Genomic DNA, 6,000 nt, shown 5'->3' with positions numbered 1-6,000 from the left:
CCTTTGTAAGCTCTGACCCATCATTGGGTGATAGCTTATACAGCAATAGTGCAGGAATGTCCAGTACCTCACTGGGTGGCGGTGTTGGGGAGGTGTGGCACATAGAAGGTAACAGATGCTCCTTACCCTCTCTGCTCTTAAAGAGAAACTACAGCTTACCCCCCCTTTTCCTTTTTTTCTACGCCCCTGCTTACCTGGTGTTGTTGTAGTCACAGTATGGATGCTCACCCATCCATTGGATCTAGAGTTGTCCCGCTGACAACCTTCTGTGACCAGATACAGCTTGCTCCTGTGCTACCATCTTACTTGTGATGTCATCGAGAGGCCCGTTGGCTCTTCCGGGTTGAGCCGGTTGGGCCTGAAAAGCGTTTTGGAAGCACCGCAACACGGACGTGTTTACCCCTTTTTTAGGTTAAAAGCACCCCGCTATCGGCAAAAATCGCTGCTTAACCACTTCAGGTCCCGCCCATAGTCATATGACGTCCACAGATGGGATCTCCCATCCTAGGTGGACGTCATATGACGTCCTGGGCTTCCCGGCCATCTAGGGGGCGCACGCGTGCCAGTGGCATAGCTCGGGACCTGATGCGCATGCCCGGCGGCCGCGATGTCCGCCGGGCATCCACGATTGCCCGCAATCACAGCAGAAGCGTGGATCTGTGTGTGTAAACACACAGATCCATGTCCTGTCAGAGGTGAGGAGACCGATGTGTGCTCCCAGTACAGAGGAACACACATCGATCTCCTCCCCTTGTGAGTCCCCTACAGTTAGAATCACACATTAGGAAACATATTAACCCCTTCAGCGCCCCCTAGTGTTAACCCCTTCCCTCCCAGTCACATTTAGTTTTTGAGCACTGATCGCTGTATAAATGTGAATGGTCCCAAAAATTGTATAAAAGTGTCCGATATGTCTGACGCAATGTTACGGTCACACAACAGGGTTACTAGTAAAAAAAAAAAAAATGCAATAAATCTACCCCCTATTTTGACGCTATAACTTTTGCCCAAACCAATCAATAAACGCTTGTTGCGATTTTTTTTACCAAAAATATGTAGAAGAACACGTATCGGCCTAAACTTTGGAAAAATTTAGTTTTTTTTATAGATTTTTGGGGATATTTATTATAGCAAAAATGAAAAAATATAGAATTTTTTTCAAAATTGTCACTCTATTTTTGTTTATAGCGCAAAATATAAAAACCGCAGAGGTGATCAAATACCACCAAAAGAAAGCTCTATTTGTGGGAAAAAAAGGACGTCAATTTTTTTGGGAAGCCACGTCCGCACAATTGTCAGTTAAAGAGACGCAGTGCCAAATCGTAAAAAGTGCTCTGGTAAGGAAGGGGGTAAATTCTTCCGGGGCTGAAGTGGTTAAACAGCAGTAAAGCACCGCTAAAATGAGTGCCGCTTTACCGATAATGGCCGGCGCTTTCACTGTGATAGCAGCCTAAAAGTGATCTTGTGGCTAATCCGTAATAAAATTATACCAGCTGCCATAACCCCGGTATTAAACATCAAACTAATGATATATATATATATACTGTGGACGGTCGGCAAGTACTAACTGCATTCTATTTTGTTTTCTAAAGCACAGTTCATCAATAATGATTGACATGAGCCGCTCATACCCTGCCTCCTCTTGTGGAAATGCATGAAATTCCCGGGAGGTGCTCTTTATGTTAAAAAAAGTAGACCACGACTGTGTAAAAATGCTCACTTTGGGCCATATTCACAGTAGAAGTACGCCGGAGTATCTGCTGATACTCCGGCGTACTTTCAAATTTGCAGCGTCGTATCTTTATTTTGAATCCTCAAACCAAGATACGACGGCTTCTGGCTTTGATCCGACAGGCGTACGGCTTCGGATCGTCGGTGCAATACTTTGGCGCCCGCTGGGTGGAGTTTGCGTTGTTTTCCGCGTTGGGTATGCTAATTAGCTTTTTACGGCGATCCACGAAGGTACGCGCGGCCGTCGCATTCTCTTACGTCGTCGCTAGTCTGCTTTTCCCGGCGTATAGTTAAAGCTACTGTTTTGCGGCGTATAGATAGACCTGCCATGTTAAAGTTTGGCCGTCGTTCCCGCGTCAAATTAAATTTTTTTTTTTTTTTTTTGCGTAAGTCGTCCGTGAATAGGAAAGGACGTAACTCACGTCGACGTTCAAAAAATCACGTTGGTGCAACGTAATTTCGCGCAAAGCACATCAAAACGGAGCATGCGCAGTACGTTCGGCGCGGGAACGCGCCTAAGTTAAATGAACTACGCCCCATTTGAATTAGGCGGGCTTGCGCCAGAGGGATTTACGCTACGCCGCCGCAACTTTACAGGCAAGTGCTTTGTGAATCAAGCACTTGCCCGTAAAACTTGCGGTGGTGTAACGTAAATGCGATACGTTACGCCGCCGTACATGTCTCTGAATCTGGCCCTTTGTTGGAAGACAATGTAACAAGGTGACAACAGATGAACAATTGGGAGACAGGGACATAGTGTGGTCACCCTTCAACAGGAAGTTTCCAAAAGCACCTTCATAGTAGGATCACCAGATATTATTTTAGTAATTAAAAACACATTCTGAAACATTAAAATATTAAGGGCTCATGCCCACAGGACGTTTTTACAGCTGCTGTTAGGGGTATTTGAAGTTTTTTTTTAACTGCCTCTAAAAGCCCCTCCATCTTAGCCTATGTATCCATGCGCACATAAAGGGGCAGAAACATAGGCGTTTAGTGGCAGTATAAAAAATAGCCAGCCTGTGCTTCTAGAAGCAGTAGAAACGAGCTGTAAAAAGCAAAATCTTCCAAATGGCTCTAAACGCAGCTAAGCGTGGCATGCTGCGATTAGCCGCGTTTGAACTTTTTAGGCGTTTTTACACTATAGAGAGTGTTTTCAATAAAAAACGCAAACATGGGAAAACGCTAATGTAAAAACGCAGCTAAACGCAGCAAAAATTTTAGTTTTTTTTTATTGCTGCCGTTTTTAAAATGTCCTGTGTGCATGATCCCTAAAGCTTATACGAGATTTTGTTGATTGGGTTTATCTATGCTTTAACAGGCAGACACGGACAACATATAACTTAGTGGCGTGCTTAAGAAAACAAGCCTCTGAATTTTCGCCATGTGATCACGTGATTACAAAAATAACAGAATTACAGCCAGTGAAAGGATATAACGAGCTGCCATCTGTTCTACCCGCCATATACAAACATCCATTTTCGTATTTGCTATGTGATAGAGGCAAAAATCTCACTGCGCTTTGTATACTAATGATGCAAAGTGTCTCGCCATTTCAAAGTTTGCTGTATTTGTGCTGACCTACCAGTTACTGTGCGTGAAATAGTTCATAGGAGAATTTACCGCTGATTAATTGGATAAAATATACCAGCGCCACAAAAGCACGGTGTGTCCTACTTGCATAAAATAAGTTTTCTCTGGTCTAATTAAGAATGCTTGTTTGCTATTTTTATTGCATATCTTAGCATAGTCACATTAATTAATATATTTGGAAAAGAAGCACATGTTCTGAAGCAGAGCACCTTGGAAATGTTTCCAGTTTGCTGGGAAATACGCATGGAAAATGATAAAATTATTATTAATAATTATTATTAAATTATTTTAAATAGTTAAAATTATTATTATTATTATTTTTAATAATATTTTATTTTTTTATAATTATTATAAAAAAAACATTTTAGGCACAGGGAAGATTGTACTGATACATTACAACAAAATTACCATCACAAAGTCCTCATACGTAATAACTGAAAGTTAAAATGAAATGCAAATCTTTGATTTTTACAGTACCATAGCTTTTAGGGATTAGAAACCTCAGGTATCAAAATTTGAAAATATTTCAGTGAATGTGTTTAGACAGTGATATCCTTTAAAGGAAAACTATATAGTTTTTTTTTTTGGTCAACATTATTCCACTTTTTTGAATGATATCAAGTATTTTTTTTAAAGTTTTTATATTTTATTTTATCATTATTTTATTTGTGTGATGTTTCTATTGCTTGTATAAATCATTTAGTTTGCAAATAAACAAAATAAACAATAAACAAATATCCTTTAAAGGAAAATTCTATATATTTTTTGGGGGGTCAACGTTATTCCACTTTTTTTCAAAGATTTTTTTAAGATTCATTGTTTTTTGTTTTATTGTATTATTATTTTATTTGGGTATGGTCCCCATTGCTTATAAAAATCATTTAGTTTGCAAATAAACAAAACTTTTTGCAAATATCCTTTAAAGGAAAATTATATATATATTTTTTTGGGGGGTCAACGTTATTCCACTTTTTTTCAAAGATTTTTTTAAGATTCATTGTTTTTTTGTTTTGTTTTATTATTATTTTATTTGGGTATGGTCCCCATTGCTTGTATAAATCATTTAGTTTGCAAATAAACAAAATATTTTGCAAATATCCTTTAAAGGAAAATTATATATATATATATTTTTGGGGTCAACGTTATTCCACTTTTTTTCAAAGATTTTTTTAAGATTCATTGTTTTTTTGTTTTGTTTTATTATTATTTTATTTGGGTATGGTCCCCATTGCTTGTATAAATCATTTAGTTTGCAAATAAACAAAATATTTTGCAAATATCCTTTAAAGGAAAATTATATATATATATATTTTTGGGGTCAACTTTATTCCACTTTTTTTCAAAGATTTTTTTAAGCTTCATTTTTTTTTTTTTTTTTTTTTTTGTGTGTATGGTTTCCATTGTTTGTATAAATCATTAATTTGCAAATAAACATTTGTAAAATAATCAGTTGGTTGTTCTTTTTTTTTTTTTTTCAGTGTATCCTGAGCTTTCTAGTAAAAAAAGCCCAGCAGTGGCTGCTCACTTGTAGACAGCTTGGGCCAGATCCACATAGATCAGCACCGGCGCAGCGTATCTAAGATACGCTACGGCGCCGTAACTTACTTGGCTTTGTTTCAAATCCACAACGAATTTGCGCCGTAAGTTACGGCGGCCTAGTGTATCTTTGGCGGCGGAATTCAAATTAGGGGGCGTGATTCATTTAAATGAAGTGCGTTCCCGCGCCGAATGAACTGCGCATGCTCCGTTTCGAAATTTCCCGCCGTGCATTGCGCGAAATGACGTCGCAACAACGTCATTTTTTAAACTTAGACGTGACTTACGTGCATCCCTATTCACGGATGACTTACGCAAAAAAAAGAAAAAATTCAAATTTCGAGGCGGGAACGACGGCCATACTTAACATGACAAATCTAACTATACGCCGCAAAATACCAGCTTTAACTATACGCCAGAAAAAGCCGACTAGAGACGACGTAAGAGAATGCCACGGCCGCACGTACGTTCGTGGATCGTCGGAAAAAGCAAATTTGCATACCCGACGCGGAAAACGACGCAAACTCCACCCAGCGGACGCCGAAGTATTGCATCTACGATCCGAAGGCGTACGAAGCCGTACGCCTGTCGGATCAAACCCAGATGCCGTCGTATCTTGGTTTGAGGATTCAAACTAAAGATACGACGCAGGAAATTTGAAAGTACGCCGGCGTATCAGTAGATACGCCGGCGTACTCTCACTGTGGATCTGGCCCTGTCTTTCTAATTGAAACATCATACAGAGTTGTTTGAATAGACAGAAGGAGGAGGGATTTCCCTTTATGAGACTCATTCAGCTGTGCATACATTCTCAATAAAACTGAATAGCTGGTGTACAAGTTTTATTCTGTATACAACAAGGAAGAAAAACAATGCAAAAAAAACACATGTGGTCAACGAACTCCAGAACTCTGCCCACTGGTGATAAAAGTAAAATATGAAAAAAAATGATATACATGTTTTATATGCATAACATACACACATTTACCTGACTAAAAATATTTTTTTTTTCTTTTTTTACTGATCTAAAGTGGATGTAAACCCCATTCATGAAATCTGACCTGGGCACATATATCTGTAGTGTTTACTTATCGCTCTCCAAAGCCCTGTGTCTTTCTGCTGCTCCGTTCCTCTGTTATC

This window comes from Rana temporaria, chromosome 7 (assembly GCF_905171775.1).
Source record: "Rana temporaria chromosome 7, aRanTem1.1, whole genome shotgun sequence".
Taxonomy (NCBI): Eukaryota; Metazoa; Chordata; class Amphibia; order Anura; family Ranidae; genus Rana; species Rana temporaria.
Note: the sequence above shows the minus strand (reverse complement) of the source record.